The sequence below is a fragment of the Diabrotica virgifera genome, chromosome 1 (assembly GCF_917563875.1).
Source record: "Diabrotica virgifera virgifera chromosome 1, PGI_DIABVI_V3a".
Taxonomy (NCBI): Eukaryota; Metazoa; Arthropoda; class Insecta; order Coleoptera; family Chrysomelidae; genus Diabrotica; species Diabrotica virgifera.
This window is the reverse complement of record NC_065443.1, coordinates 210,744,771-210,767,548: the sequence shown is the minus strand read 5'-3', so window position 1 is coordinate 210,767,548 and position 22,778 is coordinate 210,744,771. Positions and strand designations below refer to the sequence as shown.

The 22,778-nt window shown below is 31.5% G+C and overlaps 1 protein-coding gene across 4 annotated transcripts in view; it reads right to left on the bottom strand.

The window, feature by feature from the left end:
- LOC114346117 (E3 ubiquitin-protein ligase RNF19A-like) overlaps positions 1–22,778 on the bottom strand; it is a 500,767-nt gene that overhangs the window by 297,046 nt on the left and 180,943 nt on the right. Inside the window, exon 1 of one of the 4 annotated variants that reach the window (XM_028296907.2) lies at positions 19,920–20,178. The exons of the other annotated variants lie outside the window; for them this stretch is intronic. The gene's annotated coding sequence lies outside the window, so the exon portion shown is untranslated. Of the gene's footprint in view, positions 1–19,919; positions 20,179–22,778 lie in introns of those variants that run through there. 4 annotated transcript variants of the gene reach the window in all.

Here is a 22,778-nt window from a genome sequence, read left to right as displayed (position 1 = left end):
GAGATGAAACTATTGGAGGTGGAAATTATCGTTATAAACGTATAAAGTAACATTACATTACATAGTTTCTAGTTTCCCACCTTGTAGACGTATCAGAGGAGTATGACAACTGTCACTCTGACAGTAGAATTTTATAAAATACTCCTCTCACAGACGTCTAAGGGTAAGAACAGAACAAGTAGGTCGAGGTGGAGGTGTAGGTCGCGGTGGATGCTACTCGATGTCGACAGCACATAGCAAGGAGGTCAACTGCGCTGTCGGTCGAGCTAGGACCACTATCAAGTAAAGTAGTTCAATGAAATTTGAATGACAAAAAGACTGTGCTTTTGCGATGTTGTGTCAGTCAAGTGATGATGATGATAGTGATGAAATGTCAGCTGTAAATAATCAGATCCTCCTTCATATTTCACAAATTTACTGAATTTAATTACTTAAGAAATTCAAAAATAAACTGATTACAAAAAAGGGATTATATAAAAAGTATCACCTCAGATAGCGCAGTTAATGACAACTTGGCTTCGAACGGACCAATCACAGGGAACCATCCTTGTAGGCCGCGCAGTAGACATCCATGTAAAACAAACTCATTTTATTTTCAAAAGCATCGATGGCATCGCGCTAAACCTCCACCGTGACTTATCTGCTCTGTTCTCTTAAATTCACTACAATGTGTTTGCTTTACATGGATATCGACATCGACCGCGACCTCCACCTCCTCTTTCACCGCGACCCTAAAACAGGAGGTTTACATCGATGCTTTTGAAAATAAAATGAGTTTGTTTTACATGGATGTCTACTGCGCGGCCTACAAGGATGGTTCCCTGTGATTGGTGCGTTCGAAGCCAAGTTGTCATTACCTGCGCTATCTGAGTTGATACTTTTTATATAATCCCTTTTTTGTAATCAGTTTATTTTTTAATTTCTAAAGTAATTAAATTCAGTAAATTTTTGAAATATGAAGGAGGATCTGATTATTTACAGCTGACATTTCATCACTATTATCACTTGACTGACACAACATCGCAAAAGCACAGTCTTTTTGTCATTCAAATTTCATTAAACTACTTCACTTGACAGTGGTTCTAGCTCGACTGACAGCGCAGGTGACCTCCGTGCTATGTGCTGTCGACATCGACCGCGACTTAACTAGTAACATCCACCGCGACCTACACCTCCACCTCAACTCACTTGTTCTGTTTTTAACCTTAAGGTGGGACACTATGTAATGTAATGTTAATTACTACGTTTATAACGATAATTTCCACGTCCACTAGTTTCATCTATTTTTGTATCGTAATGTAATAGGTAATGTAATATTGATGGATTCGACCGTTACTTGATGGAAGTTCATTTTATCTCACAATAAAACACTGAAAAACGTTTGTTTTTCTATACTTCCACAAAATTTATTACAACTATGTTATTACTACAGCTGTTTCGGCAAAGTGCCTTTCTCAAGTGATATATTTTACAATGTGTTTGCCTTTTTAAGTCTTTAACTGAAGAGGTTGAGGAGTGGGGAGCTGTTTGTCTCGAGTTGGTCATTCAGAATTATATCTGTATTTTTCAATTTATTAATTTCCATTGATTCTAAAAGTGATAGCTTAAGGCCTTTATTTTAATATGTAGAATTTGAAACTCCTCATTGAAAGAATGATTATGATCTAGAAGGTGAAGTGCGTATGTAGAAGTGTCTGTTTTTCTATTGTTGAAAGCCCTTTTGTGTTCTGCTATCCGTTTGTCAAAAGTTCTGCCAGTTTGACCGATGTAAGTTTTCGGACAGTCACCACAAGTTAGTTTGTACACACCACTCTGTAGTTGCTTTCTCTTTCGGCTTTTATTGTTTTTAATGTGTTTGCTTAAGTTGTTGTTAGTTCTGAAAGCTGGTGTTATTCCTTTCTTTTTTATGTATCTGGCTATTTTTGTTGTTATTTTGCCAATATATGTGAGAGAGCAGAAGGTACTGGGTTCTTTCTGTGGTGGTGGATACACTAATTTTAAGGCTTTCTTACCATTTTAAACCAAAAACTCCATAAGAAAGCCTTAAAATTAGTGTATCCACCACCACAGAAAGAACCCAGTACCTTCTGCTCTCTCACATATACTGGCAAAATAACAACAAAAATAGCCAGATACATAAAAAAGAAAGGAATAACACCAGCTTTCAGAACTAACAACAACTTAAGCAAACATATTAAAAACAATAAAAGCCGAAAGAGAAAGCAACTACAGAGTGGTGTGTACAAACTAACTTGTGGTGACTGTCCGAAAACTTACATCGGTCAAACTGGCAGAACTTTTGACAAACGGATAGCAGAACACAAAAGGGCTTTCAACAATAGAAAAACAGACACTTCTACATACGCACTTCACCTTCTAGATCATAATCATTCTTTCAATGAGGAGTTTCAAATTCTACATATTAAAATAAAGGCCTTAAGCTATCACTTTTAGAATCAATGGAAATTAATAAATTGAAAAATACAGATATAATTCTGAATGACCAACTCGAGACAAACAGCTCCCCACTCCTCAACCTCTTCAGTTAAAGACTTAAAAAGGCAAACACATTGTAAAATATATCACTTGAGAAAGGCACTTTGCCGAAACAGCTGTAGTAATAACATAGTTGTAATAAATTTTGTGGAAGTATAGAAAAACAAACGTTTTTCAGTGTTTTATTGTGAGGTAATGTAATATGTTTTCCATCTTTTGAGCTATTTTGCCGGTTATTAGCGCGCTGCTCATCACTGTATTATGTATATTTTCACCAACAGAAACTCATAATCAATGGTATTTCTTGTTCGCAACTATTAATCAACATCATCAAAGCTTTTTTAACTTAGAGCTGAGTTGTTGTCGCCTCGTCTCGACTTTTCTTATTCATTTGTCGCAGAGAATAAATATATATGTATGAATGTAATTATTAGATTTAAATATTGTCCCCGTGGGAATGGCACTTTTTTTAATTCATTAGAACTTCTACATCGGCTGTTAGAAGGGAATATAATAAAGGACAACGAAAAAGCTTTTCTTGCTACATCGACGATAAATTTAACATGATTGAAGTAATTCGAAAACAGACTTCTGTTGAATATAAAGTAGGTACAAATTTTTCCCAAAATATTTAAAAAGTCTGTTATGTATGAATTTAAAGATGAAAACTTGAATAGGTATAAATGATACGATCCAGAAACTAAACAAAAATTATATGTTTTTTTCTAAAGAAACTAAATATTAACCAAACGTAATTCACTGGCCAAGTACCCCAGGGGAAATAAGGCAAAAATATACCATGTTCGGGACACATGAGCAGCAAGGTTGCAAATTGATTTTTTGGGTACAATATACCTAATACGTTATAAATACAAAAATGCCCGTCACGGTTCGGACGAGAATTTTAGTTATTAACAAATTAGGGTCAAAAATGGCAGTTTTTTCGTTTAAATCGCTGCAGGTAAAAATAGGCTAATTAAATATCTTATTTATAGTATCCTTCTTTTAGCAGATGAGCAAATATTTAAAACGGCAGTTTTTGAATTTTGGTCCGATCATTTGTTGCTTCGGAAATTGCAAAATAAAACTAAAATTTCGAAAATAAAAAATTTGCTATAACTTTTGCGAAAATGACGTTAAGACTTTCATGTTGCATGAAAGGCTGAGTCAAACAGTCCATACAATTCACAAAAATTTTTAAGGCGATTCGTCAATTAGTTTAAATTTTATTCAATTTGTTTATCCCAAAGAGCTCTTTTTTGCTTTGTCATTGTTCAGAAAATAATAACGATATCGCAATTCTGTGGAAACTACATGAAAGAAGAATAGTTATATTTTCAAAGTATTTAAAAAAAATCATCAAAAAGTCATTTTTTTCATTCCGAAAACATTTTACTAAAGTAGAGTAATTTTTAGCACATAAACAATTTGAATAACTTTGTTAATATTGACTGTACTAAAACTACTTTAAGATTTGAAAATCTGGTATTTTTACACGAATTTTCAAAAGAAAACTTTTCGCCTAGGTTAATTACGGTCAAGGTTAGCCACTTTTTTTATTTAATTCGCAGCTACTTTGTTTATAACAATTAAGCAACCTAACTTGCGCCATTTTGAAGTTCAAGGTATATAGTTTATGTGTAAAAGTTTGAGTAAACTTTGAACTTCAACAGAGTGGTTAATAAAGGTTTAAAAATGACGTCCTAACGAAATCGATTCGTGGTCGGTGGAGGGGAAATATTAAAATCCGTGCACTCAAAAAATGAAATTTATTCTTCAAACATATGCTGGGATTAATATCTCAGGAGGTTGTTGATGGATTTTGATCATCATTTTTTTAATTTGCATGTACTCGTAGTCTTGTAGAGTACGTTATGTATACATATCGCCACCAAACATTACAAAATGTTAAAAGGAACCTCTCTTATCACTCAGGGATATGAAAAATAGATTACGACCGATTCTAAGACCTACCAAATATACATATATAATTTCATAAAAATAAGTCAAGCGGTCTCGGAGGAGTATGGCAACTAACACTGTGACAGGAGAATTTTATAGATATAAATATATAGATGGCTATTAAAAAATAGTGGTTGGGGATAAAATATTGAAAATTAGGGGTTGTATGTGTTTTTAATGCTACATAATATGTAATTAAGACAGACAATTTTGTCCAAAGAAATTTTAAAAAAATGTCAGGGGGCAACCCTCCTTACAACTTATGGGTATGACAAATAGGTTAAAACCTATTTTCCGTCCTACAGGATATATGTGTAAAATTTCATAAAAATCGGTAAAGCCGTTTCGAAGGAGTATGGTAACTAGCACTATTACAGAATAATTTTATGTATACGGAAGTAACTGTGAATTAAATAATAAAAGTAGCTAACTTTGACCGTAGTTAACCTAGGCAAGAAGTTTTTTTTGAAAATTCGTGGAAAAATACTAGCTTTTAAAATCCCAAAGTAGAATTACTCTACAGTCAATATTAACAAAGCTATTGCAATAAGCAAAAATGACTCTACTTTAGTAAAATGTTTTCGTAATGATAAAATGACTTTTTATTGATTTTTTTTAAACATTTTGAAAATATTAGTATTCATTCTTATTTCATGTGGTTTCCACAGAACTGCTGTATCATTATTATTTTATGAACAATAACATTGCAAAAAAAGCTCTTTGGGATAAACAAATTGAATAAAATTTAAACTAATAGTCGAATAATCTTGAAATTTTTTTGGGCATTATATGTACTGGTTGACTCAACTTTTCGTGCAATATCAAAGTCTTAAGTTCATTTTCGCAAAAGTTATAGCAAATTATTTATTTTTGAAATTGTAGTCTTTTTGCAATTAGCGAAGCAACAAATGATTGGACCAAAATTCAAAAACTGCCATTTTACACCTTTGCTCATCTACTAAAAGATAAATACTCTAAATAAGATATTTAATTACCCTATTTTTACCTGTAGCGATTTAAACGAAAAAACTGCCATTTTTTACCCTTATTTGTTAATAACTAAAATTCTCGTCCGAACTGTGACGGGCATTTTTGTATTTATAATGTATAGAGAAACAATGCAACGTGAAACAGCGTTCTTTCCCTCAAAATTAGTGGTTTACGATCCATATTACGACAGAACGCTTTATTTATGATCGGCGCGAGCTCTTCCATCATTTGTCGGTAATTTTATAATGGAGTGGTCTAACGACGTATGAATTAATCAACTTACTAAAATTTCTACCGCCAGCGCTGGTAGCGTATAAAAGTAATCAAAAGTTATACTGTAAGCGACTATTTATATACGGCTTGAAATGATCACTTTCTTTTTTTTTTCCTGATTTGGGAATTATAAAGCCGAATCTGGACGTTATATAAGTTTTTACTTAATTGCTGTTGTAGTTTTGTTATATTAATATTTAATTAATAATTACTTATTTAATTGCTATAGACCAGCGTTTCCCAACCGGTGGGTGGAAACCCACTAGTGGGTCGCGGGCGGATTTCAGATGGGTCGCGGCGTGGCTCTTACAGTAGCTGAATAGCGTACAGTGACCGTGTTCTTTATTTTATTCTATCATCATGGGTGAGGAGTGGGTCGCGAATATGAAAAAACATCAGAAGGTGGGTCGCCAGACATAAAAGGTTGGGAACCACTGCTATAGACGATAATAATTCTAAAAATTAATTCGCTAAACAAAACGGTAGGTAATGATTACCTTCCACTAATTTAATTAACATGAGCAAAACGATAATTTATAATTAATAGTGTCATAATGCGCGGGAATTATCACAATGTGTTAAGTACTTGAATCAAATTAATATAAATAACTCGAATATAGATTTTACATCATCGTTACATGTGGTATTTGAAACGACATTTTTCTGTTTCATCAATGCAAGAATCCAATATTCTGCGCGTGCATTTATAGTTTCTGCATTTAGTAAACTGGAGAAGATGACGGGGATGGAAAGAAAAATACATACAGACCTCAGTAAATATACCTAACTATTAGTCGTGTTACTACATAAGAGTAGACACACAAACAATTAAATCGTTGTTGTACGACCTTTATCCTACGAGAAATACATGGGATTATATCCAGTCAAGAGAATGTTTTGGAAAGTAGGTACACTTGATATTTCTTTGTGAAATGTAGACCTTAATAGTATCAAGGCTGTTCAAACTAGCTATCAAACCATTTTTATAAATTTTGGCAATCAACAAAAAAATATGGCACCAATAAACCACTGCTGTTGTACTTATTTTTATTTATACAGGGAGCTAAACTTATTACGATTTTCATAGAACATTGGTTATAACTTTGTAAATACCCTGTATAACATAACAAACCTTTATATTTTTGTGATAAGAAAGTTAAGAAGATTTCGAATATAAAATAAAATATAGGGTTTTCCATTTAACAAAACAAAAGTTTGGTCTGCCACTAAGTTATCGAACACCCTGTACCATACTAACTAATTTTGTAATGTGAAGCTCAAAGTTGGCTACAATTTTTGTTATTAACTTTTATTGCTATCTATTACTATAGCGGATCTACTAAGCATTATCACACTAATCAATCACCCTGATTTTGTATTTAGCTGTATAGTCCAGAAAGCCACAGCGCATCCGCTAGGAAAAATATTCTAATTCGGATTTTTTGCACAATCTTACTCAAAAAGGACTCCTTTTAACAAATTTGCATGTTGCCAGCACCAAAAGGTGGTCAAAAATTTTTTAAACGTTTTTTTTTTAATCAAGTATATTCAAATGGGAAATAAGCCACAATTTTACCTAAAAATGATTTTATTAACGTTTCGACGCCCAAGTCGGGTGTCGAATTTGGTATATTATTATATATTAAAACCCAAATATCAAGTCAGAATTTGGTATTAGTTTTGAGAGTAAACTAAATGTAAACCCAAATACTTGCGATGTCGGGATAGTATCACGAGGTTTTTCCTGGTTTTCCCTCGTGATTTACTATGGAATCTCTAACGCGAGAATTTCAGTACCACCGTTGCATTTGGTTGTCTTTTTAAAGACCGATCACATGCTATGATTTTTTGTGGCGGCTATTCTTGAGTTGGGATTGATTTCATGTAATCGAATGAACTATCTTTTAGTAAAGTCGTCCCAGGAACGCAACTCATCAATATTGGCAATATCATTTTTAAAGTCGTCTACTTTAAAATGTATAATACGTGTCTGAATTGCCGATATAAATGAGTCAGATTAAATAAATTATTAGAAGAATTTTTTACTAAGCAACAACATTTTTGTTTATTTAATATTATTTTGTATTTTGACAACGACACGCGACTTGGGCGTCGAAACGTTAATAAAATCATTTTTAGGTAAAATTGTGGCTTATTTCCCATTTGAATATACTTGATTATAAAAATGCCACAAGAAAATAGCTTCAGAACCAGAACAACGTTTTTTTTTGTTTTTTTCCTAAAATTATTTTTTGTGCATGGAAAAAAGTTTTTCTAGGTTTTTTAGATCATTCCAAACAGAAAAGGTCTTTAGAGTGACTTTTTTCTAAAAATGATAGTTTTTGACATATAAGCGATTAAAAATTGAAACATTGCGAAATCGGTCATTTTTAACCCTCGAAAACTATGTGAAAAACTGAAAATTTGAATGTTGCCAAGGTAGGTAGATATTCTTTAAACATCGATTGATGAAATCCCGAAGAGTTTTTTGCAATACAATATTCAAAACTACATACTTTGTTTTTTAATTGCTAATCAAGCGTGCGCGACACTATTTTCCACCGACAGTATGGTGCAAATGAAAGGAATAAATTCGTTATTTCGTAAACCGGCGACTTTAAGGAAAAATCCCGAAACAGGTCGATTTTTATTTTTAAGTTATGATATTGTGGCATATATGGCATACTAGTGACGTCATCCATCTGGACGTGATGACGTAATCGATGCATTTTTTAAATGAGAATAGGGGTCGTGTGCTAGCTCATTTGAAAGGTTCTTCAATTCTCTATTCAGTAATATAAACATTTACATAATTATTTATACAAGGTGTCCAAAAAAATTTTATTAAATTAAATTATTTGACAAAAAAGAAGTAGAAGGACACCCTGTATAAATAATTATGTAAATGTTTACATTACTGAATAGTAAATTGAAGAACCTTTCAAATGAGCTACCACACGACCCCTATTCTCATTTAAAAAAATCATCGATTACGTCATCACGCCCAGATGGATGACGTCACTAGTATACTATATATGCCACAATATCATAACTTAAAAATAAAAATCGACCTGTTTCGGGATTTTTCCTTAAAGTCGCCGGTTTACGAAATAACGAATTTATTCCTTTCATTTGCACCATACTGTAGGTGGAACGTAGTGTCGCGCACGCTTGATTAGCAATTAAAAAACAAAGGAGTTTTGAATATTGTATTGCAAAAAACTCTTCGGGATTTCATCAATCGATGTTTAAAGAATATCTACCTACCTTGGCAATATTCAAATTTTTAGTTTTTCACATAGTTTTTGAGGGTTAAAAATGGCCGATTTCGCAATTTTTCAATTTTTAATCGCTTATATGTCAAAAACTATCATTTTTAGAGAAAAGTCACTAAAGACCTTTTCTGTTTGGAATAAACAAAAATATCTAAAAAAACTTCTTTCCATGCAAAAAAAAATTTTTAGGAAAAAACAAAAAAAAACGTTTAAAAAATTTTTGACCACCTTTTGGTCCTGGCAACATGCAAATTTGTTAAAAGGAGTCCTTTTTTAGTAAGATTGTGCAAAAAATCCGAAACAGAATATTTTTCCTAGCGGATGCGCAGTGGCTTTCTGGACTAGTACAGGTGTGCTGCGCAGTAATGAACGCAACCTGTATCAGCAGCCAGATGGCCGGTACGGTGTTCGAGGAAGCATAGGGAACAATATATTAAAGAATCAGCTGTCTTAAAATACTCTCTCGAAAACGTTGCTAGCTCTTAGACCATATGGATTCATGTTGAAGATACCTTGGACGGCAAAGAAAATTATCCAGAGTCTAGAGGAAGTGCACAGGAGGGTCAACAAAGATAGGTAATAATTACTGAAGACTGTTAATAGTTCAGAGAAATAAGGAAAAAAATATCCTGTTGGTGACACAACCCCCTCCAGGCCGAAACCAAATTTTTTGAGTAGTATGGACATTTGTATTAATAACCTATATGTTTCCTGCATCCGATTTTGATGATATACATACATAGTTATAAACAAATGAAGATCAAAAAACGGTAAATTTTCGCTTTTTTCGTATATAACCAAAAAGTTAAGTATTTTAAACAAATTTTAGAGTGATAAACTCATAAATCGTATACAAAACTTCAATATGGCGTTCGCTGAATATGTCTATTCTTATTGGTTGCTTAGAAAATTGCAAAATAAATAATAAATTTTGAGTTTTTATAAATATTCATAACTTATGTAAAAATTAACTTAGAACGTTCTTATTACACGGAATGCTGAGCCTTCTAGTGCTTAAATCATACCCTAAATTTCAAAGCAATTGGTCAAATAGTTTAAAAGGTATTTAATTTGTTTATCCCAAATTAATTTTTTTTGCAACGCTATAAGTCAGAAAATGATGAAATTACACTAAAACTTTTAATAGTTTATGAAAGAAGAAGATTTATACTTTTAATTTAATTAAAAAAAATGAAAAAAAAATAATTCTAAATACTGCAAAAGTATTTTGCAAAAACATGTGAATTAAAAAAGGGGGGGGGGCTAACTTCGTCCCTAATTGTTCTAGGACAATTGTTTTTCTTTCTAAATGTGTATAAAAATTCAGTCTTTCCAAATATGAAAAAATAATTTTTCTACGGGTTTTAATAATAGTTAAAAAGTTATTCTAATTGTTTATAAGTAAGCAAAAAATCGACGTCTTTTTGCAAAATAATTTTACACTGTTTAAAATTACTTTTTGTCATTTTTTTTTAATTAAGTCAATAGTATAAATGTTCTTCTTCCATAAACTGTCAAAAGTTTTACTGTAACCTCATAATTTTCTGACTTTAGTGTTGCAAAAAAAAATGAATTTGGGATAAACAAATTAAATAACTTTTAAACTATTTGACCAATTGCTTTGAAATTTAAAATATAATTTAAGCACCAGAAGTCTCAGCAATTCGTGTAATAAGAAGGTTCTAAGTTAATTTTTAAATAAGTTATGAATATGTATAAAAACTCAAAATTTATTATTTATTTTGCAATTTTCTAAGCAACCAATCAGGATAGACATATTCAGTGAACGCCATATTGAAATTTTTTAGACGATTTATGAGTTTCTTACTCTCAAATTTGTTTAAAATGCTTAACTTTTTGGTTATAGATGAAAAAAGCGAAGATTTACCGTTTTTTGATCTTCATTTGTTTATAACTATGTATATCATCAAAATCGGCTGCAGGAAACATAAAGGTTATTAATATAGATGTCCATACTACTAAAAAAATTTGGTTTGGCCTGGAGGGGGATGTGTCACGAGAAAAATCTTGTTTCTCTGGACTATAAACACCGGAAAATGTTTTATCTGAGATGTATATTGAAAAAAAAAATTGATATAGAATACTATAACTAATTTTAAAGGCAAAATAGGAGGTCGGAGAGGTTTAGGAAGAAAATAAGTTTCCTGGCCAAAAAACATTCGTGAATGCACTCAGATATCAAATGCAGGACAGTTATTCTAAAGTGGCAGAAAATCGAGAAGCCTTCGCAATGGTGAACGCCAACGTCGAATAATTCTGATATGGCGCGTGAAGAAGAATAACTATTTAATGGTCAAAGTCAAAACTTTCATCCTAATAAAAATATTTTTAAAAGATATTTAATTGAAAACTTATTGGACCATTTTCCTGGTAACACCTCCATGGCTTCTAAAAATTGCAAGCCAGATGGATGCTGAAGCGAAGAAGACAAGAGGGAATTCTAAAACTTGCAATTCACGACCCCGTCTGTTCAGCGTGGTAAATTCCAACGGAAAATGGACCTATGTTACTCAAAGGAGTAATATAAAATAAAAATGTATACCATTTTTATTCAGTTGCAATGCGAAGCCAAAACTGTCTTAATTTTTGCTTAGTTCAGATAGCGCAACCAGCACTCTTATCGAAGATTTCACCACTTTTTAGTGGTTCTTCAGAGAATGCATAGGTTGCTATCTCTGTCCTAAGTAGAAATTTTAGACTCTATTAGTCCACGCATTGCAACTGATGAGACGGTAGTAAGTGCGTAGCGGCATCTGCTAAATAAAAGTCAAAGTTTTCATCCTAATAAAAATATTTTTAAAGATATTTAATTGAAAACTTATTGGACCATTCTCTTGGTAACACCTCCAAGGCTTCTAAAAATTGCAAGCCTGATGGATACTGAACTATTTAATCCTTGAATTAGGGACTAAAATAAATAACGACAAAGAATTTGGAAAATATTCTAAAATGTAAATAACATATTAGAGGACAATTAATATTGGTATGTTACCATACATACATAACACGCATTAGATTCTATCATAAATTATCATAATTTACATACACTGTAATAATGTTTTAGCAGATTTACCCTCTTTCAGTTCATAAACTACCTTTGTAATATACGGTATTACCTTTACTGAGTTATGAATAAACAAAAATGTTAGGACTTAAATATAGGTACGTATTAAGTAGTTTACTAGAAGGATGGTAATAAGAAAATAATAATATTAGCATCATGACTTCTGCTTATAATCTGCATAAATTGACTAATAAGTTTCTAGAAGTACATTGGCATGGTCAATTTTACTGACACTACTGTAATTATTCGAATTGGAAACTTACAAACTGAATGGCTATTTTGCAGTTGCCAGCGGGTAAATTTACTGACTTTTGGCAAAGAGTTATGGGGAATATATCAATGAGTAAATTGATACAATTTCATTCGGTTAAATTTACTGATCTGTAATATTACATTTGAGTAGTACATTTGCACTTTTCTTATAGAACTTTTACGTCGTTTAATAAGGGTTACAATTTCTTACCGTATTATAATTATTTAGTAAATCGGCAGATTTACTAAAAAAAATTTACAGTGTACTTCTAATGGAATTATATTATACAAATATGAAACAAATCCTCCAGAGGATAAGGCCACACGTGTATATGCCTCTTATGCCTGTTAACTGTGCGCTTTCCATGTTAGTTTCTGATCGAAATATACAGGGTGTAACAAAAATACAGGTCATAAATTTAATCGCATATTTTGGGACCAAAAATAGTTCGATTGAACCTAACTTACCTTAGTTCAAATGTGCACGGAAAAAAAGTTACAGCCCTTTGAAGTTACAAAATGAAAATCGATTTTTTCCAATATATCGAAAACTATTAAATCTTTTTTATTGAAAATGGACACGTCGTATTCTTATGGCAGTAATATTTGAAGAAAAAATTATAATGGAATTTGGACGCCCCATAAAAATTTTATGGGGGTTTGGTTCTTTTAAACCCCCCCAAACTTTTGTGTACGTTCCAATTTAATTATCATTGTAGAGCCATTAGTTAAACACAAGTTTTTAAAAACTATTTTGTCTCTTAGTACTTTTTTCAAAAGTCAGTTTTTATCGAGATATTTGAATATTTGTCAAATCCACCACATATTTGTATATGGTAAAGTACGGTTATGGAGACTCGGTAATAATATGAAAATTTATTTATGATTTACATTTTTAAGTATATTTTGAACCATATTAAAAAAGAAGCCACATCTCGATAAAAGATGCTTTATCAAAAAAATACAAGGAGCAAAAAAGTTTTTACAAACACTGTGTTTAACTAATGGTACCGCAGTAATAGTTTAATTGGAACGTACACAAACATTTGGGAGGTTTAAAGGAACAAAACCCTCATAAAATTTTTATGTAAACATATTAAAAAAGAAGCCGCAACTCGATAAGAACTGCCTTATCAAAAAAATACTAAGAGGCAAAAAAGTTTTAAAAATAGTGAATTTAACTGATGGCAACACAATAATAATTTATTTGGAACGGACACAAAAGTTTGGGGGGTTTAAGGGAACCAAACCCCCATAAAATTTTTATGGGGTGCACAAATTTCACTATAATTTTTCTTTAAGATGTTCTTTCCATAAGAATGCTACATGTCCATTTTCAACAAAAAACCTCTAATAGTTTTCGATATATTCAAAAAAATCGATTTTCATTTTGTAACTTCAAAGGGCTGTAACTTCTTTTGTGTGCATATTTGTACCAAGATAAGTTAGGTTCATTCGAACTATTTTTGGTCCCAGAATATGTGGTTTAATTTATGACCTGTATTTTTGTTACACCCTGTATACCTAAATATTTAACTGTGTTCTTTATTGGGATACCTTTTTATTTTATTCTTGTCAATGTAATCTGTCAAGTGTAATTATTTGTGTGTAAAAATTAAAATAATTACTATGAAACTCTAGTTTTGTGACTCACACTTGGTAAATTAATCTCAACTTATTAAAACAAAATTTGTGACTCAAACCTTGATCAAAGTATTTTCAGTAGTAATTGCACGAGAGCTCTAAAATTGTTGATTTGTATCCCGAGTGGCACTTTGACATTTTTAATTTCACGACCCGAAGGGGAGTGAAATTATGTGAAAGTGTCACGAGGGCAAAACAAATCGGTAATTTTTAAAAGCTCGAGAGTAATTCGGTAAGATTATTTCATGAATAAACCTGTCTTTTTAAATCATTTTAACTAATATTTTATTGATATCTTCGCCTAAATATTTGCTAAATCTGTTCATGGTGTTCTCTTTGACAAACTGTAAAACATTAACTATCATTAATGTCATTGAATGTTCATTTTTGCGTAGCAACGAAGAGCATCTGACATCATACTTGACGACGGGAAATTATCGAAAAAAATTACCGCTGTAATTTTTATTTTTGTATCTTTCTATTGGTCAAAATCTATGAATGAACTAATCATAGAAATACATACGCGCAAAAAAATGTTGCTAAAATATTTTGCTCTGGAATATTTTTGGCTGGAATTTGTTATTAATTTAAATGCTTATTATATAACTAATAGTAGGGGAGGAAAGTATGCTAAATGTGCAGTCACTCGATCGCTTTGGGGACCTATTGGGTTGTGAAGAGTAGGTTCTAAAACTAAAAAAAGTTAAGTACAGTTTTCCATTTTAGTGGGGACTTTCCATTTTTAATTTAATTTTCCATTTCCAACAATCGTTTTCCCGATTATAGCGTCATTTATCCATAATTCGAAAAAATGTTTCAAATAAAAGTTACTTATTTTTACGTAAGGAATCCGAATCAGCAATAAAAAATAGGGGCACCTATTTCAAATTTTAAAGTAACCCCCCACCCAACATCCGTGGGGGGTCGTGATTGGTGCCATTCGATAGATTTTTCAAACATACTGAATAAGTGTATTTTTCAGTTTTTCAATCTGATGTTCATTTCGCGAAATATCACGGGGATTCGTATTTAAAATTTTAAATTTACCCCCCCCACCCCTAATTTGGGGTAAATTTAAAATTTTTGGGGTAAATTTTGGGCAAATTTTAAATTTGCCCAAAATATTGAGCACGTATTTTTTAGTTTTTAGATATATCATTCATTTCGCGAAATATTCGCTTTTTTCTTGTGAAACTTTGTGACTCACCCATTTCCTTACGCTCCGCCCAAATCGTCAGATTTTTTAAATATACACTGTTTTGCATGTACTTAACTTACCTTATCTTAATCTGACGATTTCGAGTTTTTCTAAGGATATATTTTTTTTTCGGTCCCCCCTTAACGAACTCCCCTGTGTTTAGAGCCAATATATGGTAGAGGTACATCTACATCTACAAGGTACCAGGTTTCTCCCCATATGATAAACTGACGCGCCCGGGTTACTGCAAAAATCCCCGCTTGGGCTCCCCTACCATAATAAACTAATAAATATATACTATTTTTTCAAATCGTGTCAACAAACTTTGAAAAATTAAAATCGGTCCATTAGAAACCGAGACATTCCAAATTAAAAAATAATAAATTATTGACGATGAGACATTTTTGCTTGCTCGTATAACTATGGTTTTGTTCAACGTAACAAAAATTAGAGCAACTCATTTTAAATATACTTATGATGATATAATAAGCTTAAAAATGAATGTTGAAAAATGAACTTTTGTCAGTGTTTGACGAAGTTATATTATATAATATATAAGTTTAAAGTATACAATTTAATTTTAAAAAACAATCAAATTTGTTTATAACGATTTTTCGGAGGTATGGAATCAAAAAATTTAGTAGCATGTTAATAAGAACTATAATAGTACAATAGAAAACGAACATTTTGAGCTGTACTAAACTCATTTTGATGCAGTTTTCGCTAAAATACAGTATGTAATTTTAAATTGATCAGCTCGTGCAGTTAACTCAACGTTTGTTTGGTTTGCTAAAAAAAACAAAAGATGATTTGAAAAAAGGATATTTATTAGTTTATTAGTTATAAGCATTTAAACAATAATTTTGTAAATAAGACGGGAGTCGTGGATGCGTTTCCGCATTCTGATTCATTTTTACAAAAAAAATTGACAATAGAGTTATCGCAAAACATTTTTGAGGCATCACATCGATGCCTCGCTGTCCGAGCACTTATAACAGGTGTTCTCATTCTAAATTGTTATGCAATGAATGTAAAAAAACATTAATGTATTTCTTGTTTTTTCTCAACACATAACGCTGTTTTAAAATAATAATTTGTTATGTTATTATATATAATTATAAGATATTTTAATTATACTGAATAAAATGAACTATTTTAAATGGGAAATAAGCCACAATTTTACCAAAAAAAAAAATGAATTTATTAACGTTTCGACGCCCAAGTTTACTATGGAATCTTTAGCGCGAGAATTTTACTGCCATCGTTGCATTTGTTGTCTTTTTAAAGACCAGATCACATGCTATGATTTTTTGTGGCGGATATTCTTGAGTTGGGGTTGATTTCATGAAATCGAATGAACTATCTTTTAGTAAAGTCGTCCCATGAAACGCAACTCATCAATATTGGCAATATTATTTTAAAGTCTTCTACTTTAAAATGTATAATACATGCCTGAATTGCTGATATAAATGAGTCAGATTAAATAAATTATTAGAAGAATTTTTTACTAAGCAACAACATTTTTGTTTATTCAGTATTATTTTGTATTTTGACAACGACACCCGACTTGGGCGTCGAAACGTTAATAAATTCATATTTTGGTAAAATTGTGGCTTATTTCCCATTTAAAATAGTTCATTATAAAAATGCCACAGGGGAATAGCTTCAGAACAACTGAATAAAATGTTTTATTTTTTCATAAAGTTTTATAATTTTCATATCTTTCGTAAAAACGCTTCGGGCAAGCAGTCGAGTGCGGGGAAGACACTTTCCGCATGAGTTAGGAACAATATTTTTTCTACGGCAGTACGTTTGGAAAAAAAGCCACAAAAATTAGTTATATCAATTTTTATTTAGGAGTGAAAATACACAAATTAATTAATTGGTAAACAAATTGGTTTCCATGACGACGATTCAGAACCATTGTAATTGTCTACTGATCTGACTTTTAAATATTATGTCAAAATAATTTTATTTCATCGAATTATCAGTAGTAATTGGACAAGAGCTCTAAAATTCTATATTAATTTTAGAGATTGAGTGTAATTTGTTGCGATTATTTCATGAATAAAACTGTTCAAAACCAAAATTTTATTGTAATTTATGAAGTACAAATTAGTACAATTAAACACACAGTTATTATATATATTTGACGGTTGAAAGTCATCACTTCTATAATTTTTAAAACATTAATTGTCATTAATGTCACTGAATGTATTTTTTCATAGCAACGAAGGGCATCTGACGTAATATACTTGACGACGGGAAATTAACAAAAATTATCAGTTTAATTTGTATTTCTGTAGCTTTCTATTGGTCAGAATATCCTATGAATGAAATAATCAGTAGTAATTGCACAAGAGCTCTAAAATTATCGAATTTTTCCCGAGTGACACTTTGACAGTTTTAATTTCACGATCCGAAGGGGAGTGAAATTATGCCGAAGTGTCACGAGGGCAAAAATTCGATAATAATTTTAGAAATCGAGTGCAATTTGTTGCGATTATTTCATGAATAAAACTGTTCAAAACCAAAATTTTATTGTAATTTATTTATGTAAGTACAAATTAGTGCAATTAAACACACAGTTGTTATAAATATTTGGCGGTTGAAAGTCATCACTTTTATAAGTTTTAAAACATTAATTGTCATTAATGTCACTGAATGTATTTTTTCGTAGCAACGAAGGGCACCTGACGTAATATACTTGACGACGGGATATTATCAAAAATTATCAGTTTAATTTTTATTTCTGTAGCTTTCTATTGGTCAGAATCTCCTATGAATGAAATAATCGCGCTAATTTCATCAGAACATGAATACAATAAGATAAATTTGAAATAAATTAGTAAATAATATCTAAATATTAGTTTATTGCATGTATTATAATATATTATAATGCCATATTACAAGGTATTTTACTTTCCCGCACGCCGTGCGGGAAAATTTACATTCACGCACGCCGTGCGGGAAAGTGGCTCTTTTAGAAAAAAAAAACATTTTTTTTTTGTATTTCTTGGTTAATTCTAATCAAAAAATGTTCTTACAAGTTTTTTCGTAGGATGCATAGTTTTCGAGATAAACGCGGTGGAACATTCAAAAAATCAAAAATTGCAATTTTTGAACGAGAATAACTTTTGATTAAAAAATAAAATAGCAATTCTGCTGACAGCATTTGAAAGTTTAAGTCAAATTATAACGGTTTTAATTATTTGCATTGCTAAAAATTAATTTTTTATTATTAAACAAAGCTATTTGTTTATAAGCCAAAAAATTGTTTATAATTTTAAAACATTGCTGAGGCCCCTTAAATAATCCGATTTTAATTCTGTAAAGTGTATAGCACCTCTTTATATGTAAAAAAATTAGCCAACTTCTAAATGGTCTACTTTTTGTTCAGAAATATTTTAAAAAATTTTAACTTTTTTAAAAACATTTACATTGCAAATTTATTATGCAAAATCTATTAGGTCGAGTTTAATGAAATTTGGTAGACCATTTAAGTAAGTTATAAGAATTTTCTAAGCGAATTACTAAGGTTCTAAGTGCCACCAAGACCAAAGTGGTTAAGAAACATTGAATAACAACAGGCGTATTTTGCCTCCTTATTTTGTATTTATTGCTATATTATTGCAGAAAAGGTAATACCTTAAGACATTTTTGACTAGTCGTATATCATACAAAATTCAATTACAGTAAAACCTCGATACAACGGACCTCTATTTAACGGACTTCGGAGATAACGGAAAAAAACCGATCAAATGTAAAAAAAAATTAATGCAAAAAAATATGAAAAATCGAATTCTGAAAGAAAAATCAGCAATGACAGGATCATGGCACTGCTTTATACTAATCCCGATAGATCGCATGGATTGGATTGACAGCTATATTGACAAATCTCGTAAACCTAGAGTTGTCAAAGATATAATGCATCATCTGCCCGTTTCATATTAGGTCATTAGGTATAGCTCTAATAAGGCATGGTTCACCAACCACAGATATTTTCAAAAATTGGATTTTACAGAATTTGTACCTGCAGTGAGAAAATTTCAAGAGAAGAAACTGGAAATACCACCGAAAGAGGTGAAATGTTTATTTATTTTAGACCACACTCCTGCTTATCCCCCTGAAAATATTCGTCATTCAGAAGATGGCAACTTTAATTGTATGATTCTGCCAAAACATACATCGCTTATTCAACCCATGGATCAGTGAATAATTTTGGCAACCAAACTAGTATATTGCAGAAAGTTTTTAGATGAGGTAGAAAAGTAATAAAGTAGCAAATAAAACTAGATTTCTTTTTTAACGTACAGATTTGTACACTGTATCTAGATACAGTACCTACATATTTTCAAAAAAAATTCATTGAGTTTAAACCGATTTTTATATAACGGACTTTCGGCTTTAACGGACATCCTGTCCCCCCAATTAGTCCGTTATATCGAGTATCGAGTTATATCGAGTTTACTGTATCTTTATTTTATTTCTCTACTTTGTTCCAAAACGAACCGTTTTAAAGTTATAAGCAAAGAAAGCAGAAAAAAATCGATGTTTTTCGAAATTTTTAAATATTTTAATTTTTTTATTAATGTTCCGGGCATATTATTTGAGAAGGAGCATAAGTCAATTATTATTACTGAAGGTGTCAAAAATACACGTTTTTTTACAGATTAGTCCTGGTCTACTAGTAGAAACTGTAAATTTTTTAATAAACTCGGTCAACTTAACGTTTAAAACTTACTTTGTATAAATGTAACACGTTAAATTTACTTCAAAAATTGACGTGTCACCAAACGAAACGCACGCACAAGTCTCTCTTGTTTTGCGAAACAGTCCACACACTTACACACTGAGTTTTTTGCACTGCTGAAGCTGAACAATCAACCAAACACGAAACTACGAAACGAACCAACAATTCACGCGAACTGACGCAAAATGTAAACAACTATGATACGTGCAGGTATCTCAGCTCCAAATGGTGGTTGGCTTGATAATGATTTGATAATGGATATTGTGAATGTGACTCGATGGAGTTTCCGAATAATCCATATTACCACCACCACTTCGCGGCTGCAATTCATAAACAATAATATACTCACACCTATTTTAATAGTGGGAATTATAAATATTTTTAAAAATAGACGCTATATTAGTGAGGAGAAAAAACTATTGAGGTTTTGGACAGTCAAATTTATTATTGTTGTAAAGGTAATTAATTGCTGAATTTAAAATAATTGTTTTCAACATGATTGCCGACTAGTAGTAATACAGGTTTTTCCAAATTTACTCCTTTTTTCTTATTTTTTGACTAGTTTATATCAAAATTAATTAACCCATTCCTGACAGCCAGATATTGTTATTGTTTCGATTTTTAGGACAGACGTTACAATTCGGTCTATAAAACATTATATCTATTTTGTCCTACTTTTCTTACATTATCTGACTGTTTTTTAACGACTAAGGCCACGTTTACATGTCAAGCTCTTAACGCGCGTTTTGATAACGCGCGATTACAACTACATACATACATTCTATTTACGCCGTTCACATGCTAACGCGCGCTGATCAAGGGAACGGGGTCTAGCTCACGTAGTCCGTAGAGGTTTTATCACGTGACGTAGAGGTTTTGGACATCTTGGATATTAAAGCACCCTAATATGTCTGTGTAGATTTTGGCGTTCGATCCGACCATCACTTGTGACATCGTTGCCGTATCCTCTATTTTTTCATATTATCACGTTACAATTTTTGTGATATTATACACGAGCGTGACACCCTCAAAAAAGCGCTTAGTTTTCGAGATACTGACCACAGAGGGATGAATGGCTAATTTTATTCATACTTTATATTTTCGAGGGTGCTGAAAACGAAAATGAAGTTTATTTTGAATTTTATGTGGGGGAACATTGTCAAAATCGCAATTTTAACCTAAAAATAAAAAAAAAGAAATCACGTTTTTTGCGTTTACCTCGCTACAACTCTGTTCCATTTTAATATTTTTTTCTGAAATATAGCTTTTTCTGACACTATATAGCTGTAACATTTCTGAAGACAAAGGTATCTGCCTCAAGTTTTTATTCTTATCATGATAAAGGTTATAAATTTTTCAAAGAAAAAGGTACGGATTTGTGCATTGCAAAGTTTAATCGCAAAAGTTGTGTGACGAAGTTTAAAATTTAGCTTCTCAATCACGTTTATTTTAAAGTAAAGAGTACAAAGAAGTTTTCTGGTAAGTTTTAGATCAAAATGTTTTATAAAAAAAATAGTGCAACTTTTAATGTCAACATTAGAAATCCCCAATATAACGCTTATTATTTGAGGGACAGACAAGCTAGGTCTAATTTCTCACATTTAGTACTATCCTTGGATTATAAGCTTTCATTTGACACCTCATTAGTCATTTTACCTAGTATAATGACGGAGAAGTAATAGTACATTGTTTACCGGGTAGGAAAAGCTTAACATTCCTGGACGACTGTGAAGATTGCTAAGTCGAGGCGCAAGCCGAGACTTAGCAACACAGAGTCCAGGAATGTGGCTTTTCCTACGAGGTAAACATATTATTTTTCCGCAAATCGTTTAAAATTCGACAGATATTGATTGATTTAAAAAAAACGCGATAATTTTATTCCCAAATAAATGGTGCTTTGAAATTCCTAATAAAATTACTTGGGTTACTATGGAAACGTATTGAGGTTGAATTTTGTGTTTTCTATCATTTATGTAGAACACTAACAACTGTACGGAAATATCATTTCCTTACAGTAAGGAAATGACATTTCCTTACAGTAAGGAAGTCCTGACTTTTTCTTCAAGAAATTTTGACAGGAATGTCAAAATTTCCTGGCGATTTGCGGAAAACGTTATTATTCTATTATTCTTGTAGGTACATTTAACATTCATTGAAATTATGAAAGAAATATATAGAAAACAGCATGGCAACACTGTGACCCACAAACATAAAAATTCAGCTGTGCGTTACATAGGGTGCTTTAATATCCAAGATGTCCGATGTTTTATGTAAGGTAAATTCTCTTCTTATATGTCATGCTCATGCCAAATAAAGTCTGGAGTTCCATAGCAACAGTAGTTTGAAAGTATATGTTTCATTGTGTACCTAGTACCTCACAGGATCTGAATTCTGAAAAATCTACTTGATTCAATGTTTCGGACAGCAGTAAAATATATTTTGAATTATGCTAATGTACAAATAATTAAGCTATTGTTTAAATTACTAAATAGAGAATTGAATAACCTTTCAAATGAGCTAGCACGCGACCCCTATTCTCATTAAAAAAAATCATTCATTACGTCATCGCGCCCAGATGGATGGCGTCACTAGTGTGATATATATGGCAAAAAATCATAATTTGAAAATAAAGATCTACCTATATATTTTGAATTATGCTAACGTACAAATAATTATGCTAAAGTTTAAATTACTGAATAGAAAATTGAATAACCTTTCAAATGAGCTAGCACGCGACCTGTATTCTCATTAAAAAAAATCATTCTTTGCGTCATCACGCCCAGATGGATGGCGTCACTAGAGTGATATATATGGCAAAAAATCATAATTTGAAAATAAAAATCTACCTAT